Below are 23720 nucleotides of genomic sequence, written 5' to 3'. Positions count from 1 at the left end.
ATGATTTACGACGCGATCTCATAGTCATAAATCAACGCTTTAAGGCTCGATAAATGGTACAGTAGCGAAAGAGAAACTGTTTATACCACTCATACCACTGTAATTATTTCAAAGAGAGAGAGATAATTGCGAAAATTTCATATTTATATCGTCGCTCGTCTCCAACCAAGAGACATCCACAGCTGGGCATACCTAGATCTCTTGTATAGGGACTTTCACAAACCACGGTCTTTGGTCGCCTGAATCCAGAGGCTCCTTGCAACTCGTATGATGTCATCTATGCATTTAGTGGGGTCTGCCTGCCAATGCTGGGCTGTCCAATACGAGGTCGTCATTCTAGCACCTTCAACATCTATTGGTTTTTCGAAGTATGTTCCTCTCATTGCCACTTCAGCTTCACAACCGTTGAGCTATGTCAATTACTTTAGTTTTTCTAAGGGGTCTTCTCATTTCTTATCTGATCACACACAGAAATTCCAAGGGTAGCTCCATTGTCCGCTGAGTTACGCAAGCTTTCAAGAGAGGCCCATAGTTACTGACCATGGCTATATGTCATACTAGCTGCCGCCCGCGACTTCGTCCGCGTGGATTTAGGTTTTTGGAAATCCCGTGGGAACTATGATTTTCCGGGATAAAAAGTGGCCTATGTGCTAATCCAGGGTACTATCTATCTCCATTCCGAATTTCAGTCCAATCCGTCCAGTGGTTTTTGCGTGAAGGAGTAACAAACATACACACACGCACACACACACACACACACACACACACACACACACACACACACACACACACACACACATACAAACTTTCGCCTTTATAATATTAGTGTGATAAGTTACTAATAAAAGTTATTATTTATCAAAACATACTATACAATTTTTGACAAAGTAATCAGAAACACGCACATAACTGTATGCATTTAAACTTATCGGCGTCAAGCGTGTAGTTCGTTTGATAATATCGACTGCAAGCGTACATTCTGCCTAATTGAGCCCTAAGTAACTGTTTAATTAATTTCAGGCGTTAGACTATGTAATTTGAATTTATCGCTTGAAAGACATTTCAGTTCCTACCACAGGTTTCCACTTACCCCAACTGTCAGCAAACCTCATACGGGACAATACGGCCAAACTTGTTGCTTTGTTTGGGTCCAAGTGTGTCTTGATCAAAGGAACGTTTGCGTACAATACGTACCTGCTGATGAACTAAACCTATTCAAGTTCCACGTACAGACAGCTACGAGTGGTTTAGACAGTGTGAGGCGTAACCCTGTGACCACTATTGTTCTGTGAATGTTACCATACCTACTCAGTTTGACCCAGTTTTGCTTCTGTTAATTATTACCTGAAACAAGAATATCGTATGTTAATAGATCACAGAAATAGAGAATCAGAGACATTGTAAGTGATTTTGATTTGGTCGTATAGATCATCATCATCATTATCGCAACCCGTCACTTTCTCTCAGAATGAGAAGGGTTTAGGGCATAGTCTACCAAACTGGTCAAATGTGGATTGACAGACACCTTTGAGAACATTATGGAAAACTGGTATGGTATATAATCTCCCTCTATTTGGCGGATTATAGCAATTCAATCTTATGTATCATGAACTTTCGAAAAGTTGTCTCTGTAAGGAGATGATGACTGCTTCCATCTATTTTTTTACGAAGCAGTTACAGAACCCCAAATATAGTTCCAAAATTCTAAAAGTTCCAAAATTCACGAAATATGTCGTTACGTCACACTGTTTACTCTTACTCCCCATTTGGTAACACGAGTGAACTAATAAAACTGAGTTTTCCTGTTTTCTCAGTAAATTCTTGTGATACATGGAAAATGTCGCATAAAAATCCATATTGATGTTTGCTTTTGGCAAAAACGGCACAAAAGGATCCGCGGGGCCTTGAAGACTTCGTTAGATCACAACTGCTTTGTGATGTTTTATGACCCTTATCGCAGGGTTTCACTAGCGACTTTTTGTTTTGTCGCTTTGCTATGATACAAGGGAAAAATCTGTTTGCGATTTTTTGTCTTATATTGCCTTCTTATGACGAGAAAAATCATGTCAGACAAAGCTTTTACACACACAAAGTTTTTTTACAGTGTGTTATGTTCCGTTAAATCACCTCAACTTGAATAGTGTTGTCATTCAGTTTAATTGCGCAAGGTCTCAATCAATCAATCAATTTATTTATTTGCTGATACAGGTTTTACAGGTTTAATTATAGAAATAGTCCAGCTGTATCACGCCAGGCTGGCATGCAAATACATGTCTCTAAACTGTGTCTGTCAGCAATATTGCTCTCTTCATTATACTTTCACGGTACTGATGTAACATAAGTAAAATATACCTATAGATACAAGAGGTAGTTAAAATGTTTGTCAAAGACCACTTTTTGGAATCTGGATTTACTTATTAGGACTTGAGGTGTGAGCTCTACCATAACTCATAAGTAAGTATAGCTCGGATGATACTGGTTCTGGTAAACACTAAAGACAAAACTTACGATAGTATGTCCTGTCTCAACTCACATCGATTATATTTTGAAAATAGTGTATTTATGTAGTGAGTGAATCATTATATTTTCTTTTACGAAATGGGGTAATAGCGACTTTTTGTTGTGTTACATGTCGTTAATGGAGACATGCTTATTCCTTTTCTCTCTTATTTATGTAAATTTCTTGGATGTTGTTGTGTAAAGGGATTGTTATTGTAATGAAATTACGATAAAAGTGTGAGTTTTTCCATTACGAACAAAAGGATTCAGTCAATTTGTTTTCCAAATATAACTCGTAAAAAACTTAGTGTTTTGTACGTATAATTACTCTGAATATTTATTGTTTTGTTGCGACGCATTTAGGTAAGATAATCTAGTTCTATAGGTTAACGGCTGAAATTAATAATCAATCTATCCGTAATCTGTCGGTAAGTTACTAAACGATGTCGACAAATAGTATTTGCCGAAAAATACTATACAATTTCTGAAAAATAACAACGTTAGTATAGTTACAGATAGGATTGATTTTATTAATAATTCGGCTGCTAAAGGAGAAACTTACTGACTAACATATCAGCACAAACCACTGTGGTTCTAGAAACTTGATTTTACAAGTAGATTTTCTTCATAACGTAGACTCCTACTAATGAAATTAAAACGGTTTTTTTTTAAATCATGTCGCGGGGATAAGCTTTGAGTAGTATGTATATAAATTATATTTCTTGTTATGAAATAGCGTACATGAGCTGATATAAATAGGATTTTAATATTATGTAAGGAACGGGAAGATACATGGCACTTTGGAGGGTACATATCTCTTTACTGTCGCCTAGCGGAAGCCCCGCAAGCTATAAAATAAAATATTTTCGCTAACTTTATATCTTCTTCAACATAGTGGCTGAGTTATTAGATGTACCTACCTAAGGATAGTGAATATAGTGACTAGTATTATAGATTCAGTTTAAGGGGTTATCTGTTGATAACGCATATCTATTTCAATTATTGCTAGTTGTTTGGCTAGCAATAATGGAAAACTAAGATGTTGCTTAAATGATTGAGATTTAATCTAAAGATATGAAAAGAAAAGTTCCGACTCTCTGGCTGACTCATCAATGCCAAGCCCTACGATCTAGATAGCTGAAATTTTGCACTCAGGTTCCCTTTATAATGTAGACAAGGAATAAGGCCAGATTTTTCGAAATTTCCACGGAACTCATACCAATATTATTATAAATGCAAAAGTGTCTCCGTCTGTTCGTTTTCACGACCCATCGTTTTAAATTATTTTGATGAATTTGGTACAGAGATAGCTTGCACCCGGGGAAGGACCTAGGCTACTTTTTGTTCCGGCAAATAGTATAAGAGTATAATATAATATAATATAATATAAGAGTTCCCATGAAATTAGAAAAAAAAACAAATCCACGACGGCAAAATCCGGGCTTCATACATAGGCTACGTTTTATTCCGGAAATAAAACCCTAAACTTACGCGAATATTAGGATATTATGATGCCCGCAACTTCGTATGTAATCTGTATACCGTACCTACTGATGATATAAATTGTACTATAGATTTCACAAAAACCTAAGTCCACGCGGACGAAGTAGCGAGCATCATCTACTTTCATTTATTATTTTCATTGGATTACATGAAATGAATATTTTTCATTTTCATTATAGGAGCAGATATTTCCGTGCGCTCTTAGGCGCACTGAATCTAATAATTCTCTGTAAGCAGGTAATAGTCATCCTTCCGAGTGCTCGTTACACGTAACAGCGCGCAAGCGACGAGGCGGGGAATGTTATCAGCCGGCAAACCTTCACGTTTAGGCGTTCTTCCTGCTCAGCTATATTGGGATTCCTTTGCGCCGGTAAAAGAATATTAAAATTTGTGCAGAAATGCCTTTTGATATCCAGGTCACATGTACAAAATACTGACGTGAGATGCGAGCATTCTTCGGAAATGATATCTTTTCCAGCCTTCCGCCTAAATGTATTTTCAATCTTTCATGCTAATAAGTATAATAGAGAAAGAGCCAGCGCGTGCCACACCTTCCTTATTTTATAAATGCTGAAAGTTTCTCTGGGTATTGCCTCTAGCACAAGGAGGTACGATCAGTAACTATAAAGGTTGGATCACGGTGGCTTTGGGAAATACATAACAGATAATAAAGGTGTAAAAAAACCTTACGTCAAAGTATGAGGTCTAACTTTTTTATATTTTCTTCGGAATAGTATTAGAAATCAAATCATGCTTTATCCGAGTGTCCTGGCAACCCCCTGCCAGACACCCTAAAGTTTAAAAGTTAAGTTTAAAGGTGTCTGGCAGAGTTTACCCACGATAAGTGTCTGACAGTGCATGTTAAATAGGATTTTAATTTAAGAAAATTAAAATTCCCAAAAATTAGAAAGGCCCGTATCCAAAGCCGTAATTTCAAAATTGTTTGGTAGAATTTATAGCGGCAATTTAGAATAAATCATTGGAGCTTAGTATAATGACAGTTTATTCCGTTAATGGGTCTATTTGCGGGGCTCTCCTTCCTGTAGTTATCACCCCGTGGCAGCGGGGTTGGGGTTTAACCAGAAACATATATGGTAGCATAGAGAAAATGTACGAGTACAAATGTGATCTTGTCATGTACTATTATTTTTACTATGGCAGACTTCACACACCTTTAAAAGCATTATGGAGCTCTCTCAAAATTGCAGGTGTTCTAAGGATGTCTCCGTTCACTCTTAATTGCTAAAACTGCATATAAAAAATTGGAGGTGCGCGCCCGGGATAAAACCCCAGATTCTCCGAATAAGAGGTTGAAATCTTTACCACTACACTATATGGCATTAAATTGTTCTTATGTTTTTACTTAGAAAAGAATAGGTAGGTACATACTGTAAGAGTTTCCTTTAGCCTTCTTCTACACGATTTGGCAAAATCAGAATTTCAATCCGGCGGTGAGTGGCAATTACAGAATACAAAAGGGTTCAAAACAAAACCCCATAATGGATAACGAAACGCTAAATATTTTAATAGCGCTAATCGGTAAATCATCGTTCAAAATGAATCTAATCTCATAATGTAAAGTAAACCAAAAGACTCTCAAAAACAAAAACGCCGCTGGGGATTATGTAAATACGTCGTGGTTGGCGAAAGTGGAATAATAATGGCGACCGAGCGTCGTATCCGGCTCGAAGGACCGCTGCCTGCGCTGCTTTTGTCTTTTAAGCTCTTCGACCGTTAAAGTAAACGATATGCAGTCCCATACAAAATCTGATTGACTAGGTTCATCAACGTCATTAACATAATATCGCCTGGGTCACTACTGAGCACGGGTCTCCTCTCAAAATGAGAAGGGTTGGGCCTTAATTTACCATGTTGCTTGGCCAAGTGCTGATTGGCGGACTTCACAAACCTTTGAAAGAAGAAAGTAAGCAGTTAAAAGGATCACTATTTTTTTTTCTCTCGTCTAGCTTTACAAAGATTTGCCAATGTCAAGTTTGTAGTTATTTGTAACAAGTTAGATAAAATAAACAAGTATGGACACCGTCTGTGCCGGCGCTCGTCGACATACGCACGATGACCCCCTTAGAGCGCTTTCCAGTCAGTTTTAACAAAAAAAACACTCCAAAAAGGCAGAGCACGCCCGCCAGCTAACACCGACACAGACAAAGTCCAGGATCACTATCACTATCACAGCTAAATTAAGACACACGGCCGTGTGTTAAGCTAAGTCGAATAAGAAAAAAAAAACTTATAAGAACGGTGACAGACGGGCAAAGTATTTTACACGAATCATCTCAAGCTACTTTCGATCCCTCCAATAATTCAGAAACCATAGGTTTTACGGCTAACGACTAACAGTCCATCAACTTGTAAAGTGACGGGAAACTACGGAAACTTACACTGCGCGAGGCCCGATATGAACTTGACCACTTTTTTTTTAACCCCCGACCCAAAAAGAGGGGTGTTATGAGTTTGACGTGTATATCTGTGTATCTGTCTGTGGCATTATAGCTCCGTATATCGGTGTATCTGTCTATCTGTGTATCTGTCTGTGGCATCGTAGCTCCTAAACGAATGAACCGGTTTTAATTTAGTTTTTTTGTTTGAAAGTTGGCTTGATCGAGAGTGTTCTTATAGCTATAATCAAAGGAAATCGGTTTAGCCGTTTGAAAGTTATCAGCTCTATTCTAGTTTTCTTATAGAGGTTTTTCTGTCGAGGGTTTTTTAAATTTTAAGTTATAAATAAAAAGATAGATAATATCCCCCAACATAATGTTACCCTTTATCATTGGCTGGCATTTTGCAAAATAGCGTCGTGACCAAAATCACGGTAAAGCGACCGTACAGAAAGTGCCCATCAAATAAAGTGACCTCAGCGAAACTTCACTTCGAAATGCCATTGTAACGTTTCCTTTCCCGTCCTTCTACTCCATGTGGGGTGGAATTTCCGAACCATTACTTTACACACGAACAGTATGCGAGAAAGGCATCCCTGGTAGCATAACTGGTGGTTGAGTGGGTGAGACGCCAAATAGCTCCATAAATCTTAGAGTGAGTGATTACGCCACCAAACTGGTTTCGCAACCAAGCTCCATTATGACATTAGGACACCTGATGAGATACCCTCCATAAAGCCTAATACATTTTATTGGTAGCGCGACTGGTTGCGTCGCCAAAAGTGTTCTAACGAAATAGTGCCCTTAGACTCTTAGAGTCAGTTTGAGGTACATAATATTATCATGTCAGTCGGTTCTTTTCTTTTAAATAGATAGATAATATCCCCCAAAATAATGTTATCCTTCATTATTGGCTGGCATTTTGCAGAATAGCATCTTGACCCATATCACATGAAAGTGCCCATCAAATAAAGTGACCTCGGCGAAACTTCACTTCGAAATTCCATTGTAACGTTTCCTTTCACGTCCTTCTGGTTCATGTGGCGTGCAATTTCCAAACTATTATTTTATTCAAATTCTGGCCATTGTCGAAAGAGCCGTTGTTATCCTGAAAAGGGTGAGCGAGATAGTTGCCTTTCCTGTTTCTGTTTCAGTCAGGCCGCTTTGCATGAGAATCATATCAAAAGAGAAGATTAAGAGCCTTAGCGGACTGTCTTTGTTGCAAGGGCAGTGTAGGCATTAGACTGGACACAGAAATCGTTTCAATGAAATACCTAATTGAATTTTCATTTTTCATGATCCATCAAAAGTCCATCGTCGTCGTCTACTCACTACTCACTCAGCATGGATCTCTTCTCAGAATGAGAAGGGTTTTAGTCATAGTCCACCACACTGGTCAAGTACGTGTGGATTGGCAGACTTCTCAAACCTTTGAGAACATTTTGGAGAGCTCTCAGATGTTTTCAAACTTTAAACTTTAAGGGCATCTGGTAGGGGGTGCCACGACAGCTGTGTGTGTCTGGCAATACATGACGTGATTTCTAATACTGTTCCGAAGAAAATATAAAAAAAATACAATTATAATTTGACGTAATATTTTTACACTTTTATTACCCGTTACCTCCCAAAGCCACCATGATTCATACTTTATAGTCGCTGATCGTTCCTCCCTGTGTTGAGGACAACACGCAGAGAAACTTTCAGCTTTTTTTAAATAACGAAGGTCTGGCACGCGCTGGCTCTTCGTCTATCATGATTTCACATCAATGACATCTGGTTAAACAATATTTTTTGGATCAAAGGAAATTTTTAAAGATATTATATTAATCGATATAGATTCTGAAATGTAATTTCGAGTTTCACTGTTGCATTTAACACATTATTTCATGCATTTAAACCCGCAATCTTTGTATTCTAATCCGCATTGTCTTATGTCTACAAAGCCTTTAAGATCCTACGCGCTTTGTGCCTTGTTTGCATATTATTCTGCAAATACGCAATAAGCCGGAGGGAGGTCCTTCTGTAGGATTTTCTTTGCGGTTTTTAAGAATAATGCGGTTTGTGCCTCTGTAATAAATTGCTATTCTTTCCTTCCTTCGAGTCGCCTTGTGTTCGTTAAGTTTGTATGTACCTACTCATATGCAAAAGAAAGTTCTTAGTGCGTAATAAATTGAGCTTTTTGAACAATTCGGAAACCTAAATTACCCCACGTTGTACTTAGGTAGTATGATTTAAGTGATAGGACACTTCTATAAAAAATACTTGTCAAGTTTTCTTGTTGTAATTTGTTCTTTTGCGGTATGCAATAATTTATAAAACCACTATAATAATAAAAATTCCAACGTGTGTTTGTTAGTTGATTTGTCTTTCAAACAAGCCGCAAAAGAGTTAATGTTTAATGTTTTCAAAGCTTTTATTTAGCTTTATTACATTGATACAGATAAAAATCCCATGAATGGTATATACCTACTACTTTTTTCCTACGGCGTTTTTAAAAACCCAAATTCACGCTAATGAAGTTTGTTTGATTGGTATCAAAACAGTTCAAAACGTTGGGTCTAGAATTTTGTATGTAGGTTTTCTCTAAGACATGGACAGTAGACACCCACTTACAAATTATACATGTTCGAAGCCTGGGTGTATCGAAAAATGGCAAATTATTTTGAGGACTACTGGTTGCTTCGTAAATTGTTTCTATGATGATCCAATAGGTAAGTAGTTGTTTTGGCCTGAATTAAAAGGATAAAAGGTAGTACATCTCTGTCTGCTTTTATTATATGTTTAAATAATTCTAAACGCTAGCTCTCGTCTCTTGTACCACACAGTAAAGTGAAGTCAGTAATTAGGAATATAAACGTTGCACACCTGCGGACTGGCAAACAAATGGCTGCGACACCAACAACTGACGTTTGGTAATTAATTAACACGATACCTTTATTAACCCATCTTTATGCTAACACAGAGGTCCGCAACCTTTTTGCTTTATTAAACCCTTTAAATACTAAGTAATATGGCAACTTACAGTCTGCCTGGAGGAGATATCGTGCGCCTGTGACATAGACTAGGTAGATCTACGCTAACACAGAGGTTGACAGCCTTTTTGGTTTATTCAACCCTTTAAGTACTAATATGCCGGCTTAGCTTGCCTGCAGGCGCCATTGTACCCGTTCGACATTAAAAAAACCTTTTAAACCAACTTGTACAATGAAAGAAAAATAATATAACATCAATACATAGAAAAGTTTTTTATTTGATACAAGTTATCTTTTGACTGCAATCGCACCTTATGGTAAGTGATGATGCAGTCTTGGAAGGGTAATGGCAGTATCATTAAACCCATATCCCTTGCTCGGTTTCAATAGAGCATCAAGCCGAAACGCTAAATTTACCGGTAGGGTGGTACGAAGCCTCCAGACAATACATCAAGTACAACAATGAACGTTTTAAACATACGCCGATTTATTTGCGTATATTCGAATTGATCACTTGATCAACTAGTTCGGCAGAATCGACTGTCGCGATAGGGCGAGACCCGTTCTATAAAACGGTCGCGTCGTTCTACGATTAAATTAAACATTTTGAATTGAAATTCTTTAGAAGTGTAATTACAGGGATAATTAATTGGACAAAGTAGGTACTCATAGCGACCATTATTATCTTTGATTTTAACACAGAGGTTGACAACCCTTTTGGTCGTCCTTTTGATACTAACCAAATATTTCAAATAGAAATTCAATGGAATTTTAGTTACAGGGATAATTGGACAACGCTGTCATTGTCATAAACAACATTTTGTCTTTGATATCATAAATGTTTGAGCCTTTATGTGAAGAACAATTTAATTAATAGCACCAGAGGGATAATTTGTACTTTCAGTTACATGTTTATGATTTTGATAGTTCAATTTGGTCTGTTAGAAAATAAAACAATAAAAATTACGTTCGTAATAAAGTTCCCAGACTATTTTGTGGACCAGGTATTGAATATTTTGAGTTGCGATAAAGCAGTTACTTATAGTAGTTAGACAAAGCTTGTCAGTAGAGTAGCCAAGTAAGGTTGCCTCGCGAGGCACTGGTGCAACTCGAATGGTATGTACATACGTCGATCGTGGTAGAACAACGGCACCCCTGTACTAAGTGCCCTGCCGGGCTAAACAAATCCTCATGCGGCTAATTTTATTGATTCAAGTTTTGGTGACATTGCTACAATTTTTTAAATTACAAAAAGGCTTCTGCTTGGCGACATCATGACGATGTCTATTAATTCTTGCCTTGAAGGTGTTTAAGATATACGTGACAAAAAATACGGATACCGGAAGGGCCTTTCAAACCTTAGCAGCTCGTATGAGAAACGTTGATTCTAAGTCAAAAAATCTGTCTTACACAGGCATTTTTCTGTAAAAAAAATTGTGAGTTATCGTGAACAACTCGATATAAACGAAGCATTGTATGGTGAAAGCTGTGTTCCCTGTCTTACTCGTTCATATGAGCAAGAATGTGCTGCCAGGCCAATGAGGCGTGTTTCACGGTCGCATTTGGTGCACTTTTTTCAAATTAATTCCTCATTGCAAAGTTCGATAAAAACTCTCCCTTCAAAAATTTTTCCGAAAACAATATTAAGTGAGAAATAAATGGGTACACTATAATGTATCTCCAGCAATGTACAATACAATCTGGTGAGGCGAAATCGGCGTTTTATTTCAATGCCCACTCACAAAAAGCACAACGAGATTGCTTATGAAAGTCGAGCCTTTCAATATGATTTGAATAATACAAATAGTTTCGGAATCGCCCATCGTTCGTGGAGTGAATGCTAAAGAACCTTATTACAATTGGACCTCCCACGTCCTTTCGCTTGAAAAGGTCCTTTTATTTTTTGTGTTTATACGTGTATTCTTATTATGTGCGAAAATATTGGGAAAGATTTTATTTAGGAGTTATGGGCGTAAATCAATTAGGTGCTGTACCCCTGACTAAATTATACAATGCGACATGAGTATTTTGACGTAGGTAGTACCATCTAGACCTTGTGTACTCTCATGTAGGTAGATCTTGTATGCGTAGAAACATTTCACTATGGTAATAAATAGAAAATGCTTTATCTTGAGAACCATGATACATATACATAACATGTAAGGTTACTTTTAAAAATTGATTTTAATTGTCAAAAATAACATGAAATTAATGAATTATCTGATGAAGGTAGTTTGATATAATCGATATTTGGCTCATTCGATGTTATACAATCTGTTACTAGGAGGGGTTACGGGTGTTTTGAGGGTTTTAGTTTAGCCTCCATTTGAGATTCGGAGCGATATCGCATATTTTCGGTATTTGGATTGTAAACTGGATAATTAGATGTTGTGATAGCAATCACGCTCTAATTAAATGATTTATTTTGGCATTAGTTTTTTAGATTAAAACTCTCGGATAAACTCTACACATTGAATTTATGTTTTTTGTGTTGGTTATGGGAGGACATTCCAATAATTCGATAAAAATATTTAAATAATACCTGCGTTTCTGAGTGACGCCAATATACAAGTTAAGAAGTCCACCTCCTATTCGGCAGGACGAAGGTTCGATCCCGGGCACGCACCTATAGCTTTATGGAGCTATGTGCATTTTAAGCAATAACTTAAATATCACTTTTTTTACCTAATGGTGAAGAAATGATCATGAGAAAAACTGTATGCCTGAGAGGCACCCGACCATTCCCACAGGATTTTAAAAAACCATAATTAACGCGGACGAAGTCGCGGGCATCAGTTAGTTTTTATTAAGGGTAACTAAAGTACTGCGCTATTATTAACCCCCGACCCAAAAAGAGGGGTGTTATAAGTTTGACGTGTGCATCTGTGTATCTGTATGTGGCATAGTAGCTCCAAAAGTAATGAACCGATTTTAATTTAGTATTTATTTGTTTGAAAGGTGGCTTGATCGAGTGTTCTTAGCTAGAGGTTTGAAGTTATCAGCTCTTTTCTAGTTACTGTAACCTTCACGTGTCGGGGGTGTTATAAATTTTTAATTTACACGTGTTTAAACAAAACTCAGTAGGGGTTGAGGAATTAAAATTAAAATTTTGTTCAAAACAATAAGAGACGCCATTCGGCGCGCACGTGAGGTGATTCAGGCACATTCAGGTGTAATTTAGACACCATTAGGTCGCGCGTCGCGGCACGGACCGGTGTAGCTGATTTAGTGGCGCTACGTGCTAGCTTCTATTGTTTTAGACTTAGCTTTAAGAGGGGTCTCTCCGTCGCTCGTTTCATACAAACGTAGTTCGTCTCTCATTGCAATACTTACCAATCATACTCAATGGAATTTTGTGTTCCGGGAACTATGCCTGTGGTTTTCCAGATTTCTGTTAAAATATTCGGTTTCAAAGTTACGCGGTCTTAAAAATATTCATACAAATCTTTGAGCCCCTGTAATTTTAAAACTACATATTTTTAGAAAAATCTAAAACACCACAGACACAGATATTAGTTTCTAGAATATGTCTGCAAAATTTCATGGACTTTGGTTGCTTAATATTCAAATGAAATTGGAACTACGATTGTATGAAACGAGTGACGGAGAGAGCCCTGTTAAGAGCCCGCTCCTGACACCTTTAGTAGATATTTGTATCAACCAGTACAAGCTTTTACCCATTGAAAATACATTTCACGAGTTATCTTGGACTCATGTAGATCGATTTTTATCACAGATTACGGAATGTTTAAGAGCCGATTTTTCAATCATCAAATAACTTTTATTAACCCCCGACCCAAAAAGAGGGGTGTTATAAGTTTGACGTGTGTATCTGTGTATCTGTGTGTCTGTGTGTCTGTGTATCTGTGTATCTGTGTATCTGTGTATCTGTCTGTGGCATCGTAGCGCCAAAACGAATGAACCGATTTTAATTTACTTTTTTTTGTTTGAAAGGTGGCTTGATCGAGAGTGTTCTTAGCTATAATTCAAAAAAATTGGTTCAGCCGTTTAAAAGTTATCAGCTATTTTCTAGTTTTCTTGTAGAAAAGAAGGTTAGATAACCCTTAGGTTCATAATATTCAAGTGTCAATTGACAAATGTCAAGCTGTCAAGATGGACGTTGCCTAGATATACATAATTATTTATTTGAAAATGATTTGTCGGGGGTGTTGAAAATTTTTAATTTACACTTGTGGTTCGACTGGGTATGGAGGTGGACTTTGAATTAAGCTCACTTCACATAAAATAGAACGGAATCGAAAGATTTGTAAATTATGAGAAAGCGCTTTTGACATGAGACACATATCTCGAGCGAATATGGCGAGACCTTCCTCAAAATTTACGCACTATACACATATTATTATTACGTAGACATTTTACTCCAACATAATAAAGCTCGTTTTAGAACTGCACCAACTGTTTATTTTCAGCCAACACCGCAGTAAAAGCAGTGACGTGACATTGCATCCGTAATGGCGACCACCCCAGTTTCGGTTCCAGTTTGTTTTACACGGTTAATTTCAGGCACTTTGAATTAAGCTCACTTCACATAGTAACGACCTCTATGTACCTACTACGCAATATACTCTATCCAGAGAGAGAAGTTAATATAGGGCTCTCTCTGTTACGCAATCCCATACAAATGACAAAGACAAAAAGTGGGTGTTAACCATTTTAAGTGACCAACCAATCACAAAAGAACCTATGTTTTCCGTAATACTCTATTAGAGAATCTATGTTTTCAAAAGACATTCGTAATTCAATTCGAAAACACAGGTTCGTTTGTGATTAGTTGGTTACTCAAAACACCCACTGACTTTTTGTTTTTGTAATTTGTCGCAACAAAGAGAGCCCTATTCTTTATTTTGAATTAGTCTTTTATTTTATTTTTATTCAGATTCAAGTTAGCTCTTGATGGTAAGTGATGATCCCAGCCGTAGGTTGCGCCCTGCGCCTGCCCAGTACTTAGGTTTCAATATTCATTCTTCTTTTGAAGGTACCAATATTAAATATCTAGCGGGAAAAACTGAAGCCGGAATGCCGTTCCATATTCTAGCAGTGCGTATTAGAAACGAGGAAGCAAATCGCTTCGTTCGAGTCCGTAGAATTTCACTTGAAATATTTACAACCTTCATGTAGGTCGAAGTTCATGTAAAACGATAGCTGCAAGTTTGCTGGCACAGCAGGGCGGTCGAAATCGCATCACTGCTTTTACTGCTGTGGAAATTTCTACGGACTCCATGGCAGAGCTCTAAAGCGATCTTTATATTGTTTTATGAGCGAAAGTTAAGAACACGCCCGCAACGTTCCTATAGTTTTTGTTGTAATAGTCAACTCGCCTTTTAATGCAGTTTACTGTGAGTTCTAAACAGTTTTATAGTGTAAGACCCTTGTGTTCTGTGAATTGCAATGAAGTTCTATGAAACATTGATAACCTATTAGTCTTTAAGACGTCCGCCTTTTATCGGTCGGGGGTTCGATCTCGGACATCTTAACTTTTCGGAGTTATGTATGTCTTAAGCAATTAAATATCACTTGCTTGAACGGTGAAGGAAAATAACGTGCTGAAATCTGCATGCCTGAGCTATAATGTTCTCAAAGGAGCGTGAGATCTGCCAATCCGCACATGCATAGCATGGCTGACTATGGTCAAACCCTTCTCAATGTGAGGGTAGATCTGTGCTCAGTAGTGTTTGTCTTTCAAGGAACAAGGAACAAGAAGTCTTAGAGCAATTACGCACTGCATCTGATCCGAATCCGTCAAAATACGTTCCGAAGTAGTTATGGAACTATTTGTATGGTGCCTACGCACTAGCTCCGACTTCCGTCATCCGAGTTCTCTCCGTCATCCGTGAGAATATCTCGGATGTGTCTCGGATTCAAATCGAACATAATATGACGTAGATACGTCAAAGAGGTCCACTGAATTAGCTTGGATTTGTATCAGGGATCGGATTAGTACGTAAGCAATATTGACCTGCGATTGGCTCCAGCAATGCGCAGGACTTCAATTGCTTTTATACATGGCATAATATTGTATATCAAATCTTTGAAAAGAGCAACCGCCGAGTTTCTTGCTGGTTCTTCTCGGTAGGAAAGGCATTCGGAACCAGTGGTAGATGCTTTTGACGATTCGAAAGAACTTGTAAAAGTCTAATTGAATAAAAACATTTTGAATTTGAAATTGAATTTTGAATATCAGAGTTCGGTCTGAGTTTTTTATATACGAGTGCGTAACCGCTTCTATTCTACCTAGGTGTAGGTATCTATAAGAAGAGGATGATGTAACGTTAGTGCCTTCGTCCCCGCGCATGATAAGGACACTTTATTAGGCCCGCAGATTATCCCCCGCAATTGGCTACAGAGTATAATCGCGGCAGAAAATGTCCTTTCTTTTTACTTTGTCGCGTATAAGAAAATCTGTTTTCCTTTTATCCCGGGCGGAAATCTTCAGATGTTTTTTGTCAAAGCCCAAAATGTGGTTGAACATGATTTAATTGAATGAATAAGTGAATGAAAAATTAATAAGGCATATGCGGTATCAGTCTAGAGGTTAAAACATCGGTCTCCTATTTGGAGGGTCGGAGGTTCGAACCCCGGTATAAACCTGTAACTTTTCGGAGTCATGTGTGTTTTAATCAATTAGTTGCAAGTGATATCACTTGCTTTAAGGGCGAAGGAAAACATGGTGAGGAAACCTTCATGCCGGAGAGTTCTCCATAATGTTCTCAAAGGTCTGTGAAATGTGACAACCTGCTCTTGGCCAGCGTGGTGGACTATCGCCTAACCTAGTCATTCTGAAAGGAGATCCGTGTTCAGTAGGGATCCAACGATGGGTTGATGGTGATGACAATAGGTTGAGATTTGGGAAAAAGAAAAACGAAAGCGAGCTAAATAAAAAAGGCGAGTTTCTAAGGAAAGCCGTGTCGCTATGCAGTCCAAATACAAAAGGAACGAAAACGCAGAATCAAACGACTAAATAGTTACTTGGGAAACTGATAGATTTTGGCATGAAAACGCAAAAACTAGCGAGAAAATGTTTACTGATAAACAATGTGCCCTTAGTAACTTAGTCCTACAAAAACTTCATTGGGTCTTCTTTAAAAATTCGTATATTACATTTACTTAACAACTTGGAATTTCTGAAGTTAGCGGTTCTGCAATTAGCACTTCAAAGCGGATCGGGAGATGGGCTTTAGGATTTTGATTTACAATTCAAAAAGGGAAGTTTGAGATGCGTCAACTCTACTTCAACCGGATATCTTGAAAAAGTTGGTGATTATAATAAATAACAAGTGTAAATTAAAAATTTATAACACCCCCGACGATCCAAAGTATCTGAGTTTTCCAAAACATCATTTTCAAATAAATAATTATGTATTTAGGCAACGTCCATCTTGACAGCTTGACATTTGTCTATTGACATAATATTATGAACCTAACGGTTATCTAACCTTCTTTTCTACAAGAAAACTAGAAAAGAGCTGATAACTCTTAAACGGCTGAACCAATTTTTTTGGATTATAGCTAAGAACACTCTCGATCAAGCCACCTTTCAAACAAAAAAAACTAAATTAAAATCGGTTCATTCATTTAGGCGCTACGATGCCACAGACAGATACACAGATACACAGATACACAGATACACAGATACACAGACACACAGATACACAGATACACACGTCAAACTTATAACACCCCTCTTTTTGGGTCGGGGGTTAATAATAAATGAAAAGGATTGAATTTGAATTTTATTTTATTTTATTCAGATACAGGTTAGTCCTTGATAGCAATCTCACCTGGTGGTAAGTGATGATGCAGTCGAAGATGGAAGCGGGCTAACCTGGAAGGGGAATGGCAGTTCTTAACCCATAGCCATGCCTAAGAGTCCTCCATAATGTTTTCAAAGGTGTGTAAAGTCTGCCGATCCGCATTTGGTCAGTGCGGTGGACACTTCTCGTTTTAAGAGGTGTCCAGTTCTCAGTAGTGGGCTGGTGATGGGTTGATCATACGATGAAGTAGCTATAGTTTCTTGATGGTAAGTGTAATTTTCAATACCTGATTAAAGCTAGGGCGGGATAGATATAATGACGAAAATTGTAATGACCCTAAATAAGGTAAACACGGATACAGTGAAACAAAAATATGATAAAAACAAAGGAAGAAATACAATGTTTTTCTGTTATTTCAATATTTCCTCAGCAACGTCGGCAGGTGGCGCGGAAACCTTACACAAATAATCTGATCGTGGAAAACATTCATATGTCTTAAACGGTGAGCGGATTTCTTGCTAGCAATGTTTTCTACTTGTTATTGTTAGATACTTACCTATTTGTTTACACGGCTTTGTCCGGTTTTAAATAAATAAAAATAATTTTCAATTAAACTACTTTTAAACTATTACAAGTATTTTGAATCGTCACATGCATCTACCACTGGTTCGGAATGCCTTTCCTACCGGCAAGAAATTCGGCAGTTTAGACCTAGAAAGCTGATTTTTTTTACGAAACGTATGCCATTATTTCTTGTCTACTTTTTAAAGGGAGGATACTCGTAAACGTAGACAATGAATAAGAATTTTCGCGATTCCCATGGAATGGGGAATAAAGAGGATTTACATTTTCGAAACCAGGCTCAAGCCTGGAGATGTTATCGTAAGCTTGTTGCATACAAATAATTCTGCAAAAAGAGGTTCTCCAACGGCTAATAAACGTAAAAGTACTGAAAATGACGTGTACAACAAAACAAAATACATATATATATATATATATATATATATATATATATATATATATATATATATATATATATATATATATATATATATACAACTTTGAATTAGGATTAACCCATAATTAATATATTTTTGCATATTTAAATAATTGATCACTCGATCACAGCTGAATAAACTGTTGTGGTACGTAATTTTTTACACAAACTGAAAAGCCAGTTTTACAAAAAAAGTTCATAAAACTTTTGATGTACGAATAGATTCTTCCAAAAATTATACTTGCAAAAGTATCGTTTACGAAAAAAGTATTCAGAGGAAAATCAAGAAACATTCGCGCGAACAAAAGGCTCGAATAATAAAATACAGCAAGAAATAACCTTCATAAAACGATGAATGCGAATTCAATTTAGTTAACAAAGAAAAATAGCCGGTGAATTCGGTACAAAGTTGTGAATTTCACTTGGGATAAACAGTTTTGCGAGTCCTGGCGGGCGGAGCGCACTTTGTTAGGGCCCTGTTTAGATGCGTATCGTGATCAGGCAACGTTATTGTTGGCCGATAAAATGTGCTAGTGAGGTTTTTTCGTGTAAACATCATGCCTAAAGGTGGTGTTTTTTGTATAGAAGCATGCGTTATTTTGCGGAAGTCCATGATATACAAGGAACAATAAGCTTAATCCATACTAATATTATAAATGCGAAAGTGTGTCTGTCTGTCTGTTTGCTACCTTTTCACGGCCCAACAGTTTAACGAATTCTGATGTTTCTTACAGAGTTACCTTATATCCCGGAAAATCAAAGAGTTCCCACGGGATTCCTAAAAACCCATCCGCTTAATTGATTTGTATGAAATTCGGTACCCAGGTAGCTTGCGTCCATGTAATTGACATAGGAAACATTTTATCTCGGAAAATTAAACAGTGCCCACGGGATCTTTAGAAACCTAAATCCACGCGGACGAAGTCTCTAGTTTGCTATAATCCACTAAACCAGAAAAATCGCATACTGCATGTCGCCCCATACAGATTTGTCTGATTTAACGGATTTGGTTCCTTGTGGTGTTTATTAATTGATTGGGTTTTTTTGTAAGGTTGACTCGCGATTGACTAAAAGTATGCCTGTGGTAAGCAAGGATAAGGCTGGAATACAGTTGCCTAGAAAATGCTTATCCTAGCTTAAGACCCACTTACCTGCCAAATACCTGGGTCAACAGGAAATATCCTATAGGTTTTCTTGACAGACACGACGGACAGACGGACAGACAGACACATTTATAATATTAATATGGATATACAGAGCGTACAGTACATACGAAAAATGTACGAAAGGTACAGAAATCGTCCAGTTACAGTTTTATAATTAGTATTATAGTAGTTTATAGATGACCATAACCATTAACCGTTCCCTAACTTTGGTAATTAATTTACGTCAGACAAGATGCTCCCGCGCTAATAACAATTTCAATAGTACGGTATAACAATCAATGAGCGTTATTGGTAACAGTTTGTTACTATTATTGGTCACATTCAGCAGCGACTGCAACTAGGTTTGGCATCGCAATTTATTGTCAATTAAGTCGATATTATCATTAATTACTGGCCGGAATAATCGAGATGCCAGTGAATTATTAGCGGTTATAATTCTCTATTCATTGTTCTGATCCATTCGGTTAGACGTAATTTAGGTAACTCACTGATATTGGGCGATGTCATTTCGATGCTGTCTTAGTAAATTGGGTTCATTACAATTTAGTAGAGTAGGTTAGAGTAGGTAGCAGGTTTCTACATATAATGGTACTAAATTTTCACCGTACACTGTTTTAAATAGTAGCTAAAATTGAAACACATTTTAATTTTTTTTAATGATGGAACCACAAATTCGCGGTTTTCAGATTTATTCCTTTACTTGTGCTATAAGACCTACCTACCTGCCAAATTTCATGATTCTAGGTCAACGGGAAGTACCATTTAGGTTTTCTTGACACACACGTTGGACGGACGGACGGACGGACGGATGGACGAACAGACAGACAGACAGCTAACAAAGTGATCCTATAAGGGTTCCGTTTTTCCTTTTTAGGTACGGAACCCTAAAAATTACAATATATCTACAACAGATAAAGTATGCATAGATCGAAGTTTTACCTCGTCTATTAAATTGACGTATCCACTCCATCCGGATTTGCAGCTTAACAAAGCACAATATCCTGAAAGTCGAACGTCTAAGTTCTAACACTACCAATTTAGCTGTGAAAGGATAATAGTTATGGAATCACTTTGACAGCTTAGCCTAAATATTTTACTTGGAAAATGGGACTAAAGTTATGCCCAATGTTCCTCCGTCGAGCCAGGGCCGGCTTTACCTAGGGTGCAGGATTTTAAGGAGCGCTGAGGTCCGCTTGTAAGGCATGCAAAGACCATGCATCATTCTGTCTTTAAATTAAATATTTTATTGAATTAAAGACAAAGTTGTATTTTTTTATTCTTGTAAGCGCTTCGTTTCTAAAAATACTCGCTTATCCCGTGGGTCCAGAGGGCCTATTGAGAGCGAAGTAAACGGAATATTACTCCCCAACATAAATAGTCACTACCCATATTATAAATACTGAAGTATGTTTATTTGTTGGTTTGTCCTTCAATCACGTCACAAAGGAGCAATAGATCGACGCGATTCTTGCATGGGTATAGTTTGAGGCCTGGAGAGTGATATATGCTACTTTTAATCCCGTAAAATCAAAAAGTTGCCACGGGATTTAAAAAACCTAAATCCACGCGGGCTAAGTCAGAGGCATCGGCTAGTCATGTATAATTTTAGAGCTTTGATAGCTCAACGGTTGAGGAGCGGACTGAATTCCGAAAGGTCGGCGGTTCAAACCCCACCTGTTGCACTATTGTCGCACCCACTCCTGGCACAAGCTTTACGCGGAAATGGGAGGATTAGTCATGATTAGCAAGGATTGATTTCTTTAAAAAAAAATTGCACCCGAATATCCTATTTTGATAGCTCGCCTATAATAGGGCACCAGGGTAAAGAAAGAAAGAAAAAAAGAAAACTTTTTTTATTTGATCACTGTAACACTACAATGTTTCTTAAAACTAATTGAGTTATTCTACATAATATTGTACTTATGAGCTAAAATGTACTAAAATTAATGTGTCACATGTGTCCAAATATAGGTCTCCCACTCAGCATAATGCTGCAGCAAGCTGCACCGCTGGTTTTCAGGTACTGATTGCTCCCGGCTCTAGATGGGCTAGAGCCGGCCCTGCATCAAGCCTGAGTTCTGACACAATGGCCCGCAAAACAATCTTCAGTCCCGAACGAGGCCGCGCCTGCCATTGTGTTTGCAAGCTCGGGTAGGAATGAGAAGCTTCAGGGATTTTTAATATCGTTCCCATTTGATGCGATCGCTGAAAAATATTTTTGTATTCAATTGATTGGACGGGGATTTGAGTTGACCTGCTTTTTTGATTTGAATCAGCTTATTGTCCGAATTCACTTGAATTTGACATTAAAATTTATACTTGTCTATAGTACGCGACAGGTTGAAATGGCAACCGGGGTGGGGACGCCCCGCACACCCGCACAACCCCCGCGCTAACCCGCTACTGGTGACGTGCGGGTGTGCGGCGCGTCCCCCACCTCATACCTCGATTGCCATCTTAACCTGTCGTATACTATACTTTAGTGGTGTTTTTAACTCTCACACATATTTGACAAGCTACTAACAGTGAACTATGCTACTAATTATTACCCTCGTAGATCTCCAGTGATGTCGAAGCAGGTGGTCCCGTGTTCGCGTGCCGGGCTGCCCAAAAATGAGATTGGGTTTTCGTCAAGAAAATTTCAGTAGTAGCCTGGCATCGAAATACTCAGTAGCAGCCCGGAATTGGGATGTTCGCGTTGTAGGTATTGTTCGCGCTCAGGAGAGCATGTAAAGCAATTGGTTCTGCGCCTGATCTGACCCATCTGGTTATATTGAATTGCTGAATCATCGGACTATGAGAGTGATTAATGTATGGAAGCAATGTGCGTGCTCGACCGTACCAATAGGAAGATTTTCCTCAGAACGGTGTTGTGCTCGGGACCCAGTTGTATCTTGAAACTTGTACTTATAATAGTCTACTGGGATTAAAACTTCGTTAGCGTGATTCAGGCTTACGTTAGCGTGATTTGAAGATACCCGTGCTGCCATCTAGGTATTGAAATTGCTGTGAGTTTCATTCTGCCTTAGGTGTGCATCGTTTCAGCATGTGGAGACTGCCAACCACAGTGTATTTAAAATGGACTGTACACGTGGTTGCGCTCTCACTGTCTTGTGCATAAAACATTTGCTGTGTTGATCTCCGTAGTGAACTGTGGAACCATCTCCAAAAATTATATTCAGAAATGTGCCCAAAATAACGAGGAAGGAATTAAAAGTTTTGGATTATCCCTTTGCATATGAAACACATCTCTCCTAAGCCCTCATGAATACAAAGCTTTCTCCCCATTCGAGCCTTGAGATTGTTTGCGGGGCTGTTGTGTCAATACTAGCCCCAATTTACAAGGACCTTACGAAAACCACGCTGTGATATGTACACATATTTTGATATAAGCGTTTATAGCTCAATGGTTTTTAGGTGCAAGCCAAAGGCCACAGACGATAGCGTCAACGATGGTTCAAGCTTACTTACTTGAACTATTGTCAGAGTGAATAACTCATGCTAGAATGATTTTCGCGCTCTTTTTGTGTCTGTGTTTTTTGTCAACTTCAAGATTCAACCATTCAAATTACTGTTTGACCGGACTATGGATATTTAGCAAAGTGCAATTTATGATGCAAGATATGACTGGTCTTATGAGAAACTAGCAGTTGCTCGCGACTTCGTTCTTATCGTGGAACAACACCGACGGGTCTCCTCTCAGAATAAGAAAGGTTTAGGCCATAGTCTGCCATGCTGGTCCAGTGCGGATTGGCAGACTTCACACATCTTTGATAACATTATAGAGAACAAATTCCTGACTCCCTCGAATAGACGGCCCACGTCTCAACAACCGCTTTCTTATTTACCTACTGAGAGGAAATTCTGATATGTGTAAGAAATAAGTACAAACAAAACGAAAGGCAAAGATGTATCTGAACATGCAAGCCGCGGCTCTACTAACACACAGATGATTTACTTTATAAATAAGATAACGATATGCAATAATTACAAGTGCATGCTAATTGAATCTACATGTATACAGTACGGAGTAAATACGTATCTGCCTGAGCTTCGATTAACGCAAGTCGGGTGAAACAAACTAGCTGACACGCTTCACGGCTCGCTACAGCGCGGTGACTGAGGACTTAGCCAATTAATCTGAGTTAACTTAAGTAAATGTTTAGCAAGGCGATACTAAGCGCAACACACACCGGTAGAGTACGGCGTGTTTTTTGATAACAACTTAAACTAAGGGCCGGCGCACATATGGCGGAGCGCAGCGCAGAGCATTTTTCACAGTCAAAATAGTACCGATATTGTCCCCATTGAAATAATATCTAAAATCAATGGTGCATCCGTACGGATACTCGCGCATCCGCGCGCAGTCCCGCGCGTGCTCGCGTATTCTCTGGTACAAAGCATAATGTGTCACG

At 38.2% G+C, this 23720-nt stretch overlaps 1 protein-coding gene across 2 annotated transcripts in view; it reads right to left on the bottom strand.

The window, feature by feature from the left end:
* Nucleotides 1-23720, bottom strand: part of LOC123871599 (syndecan) — a 310798-nt gene that overhangs the window by 17260 nt on the left and 269818 nt on the right. The window lies entirely within an intron of this gene.

Source organism: Maniola jurtina, chromosome 2 (assembly GCF_905333055.1).
Source record: "Maniola jurtina chromosome 2, ilManJurt1.1, whole genome shotgun sequence".
NCBI classification, from domain to species: domain Eukaryota; kingdom Metazoa; phylum Arthropoda; class Insecta; order Lepidoptera; family Nymphalidae; genus Maniola; species Maniola jurtina.
This window is presented reverse-complemented; position numbering and strand designations above follow the sequence as displayed.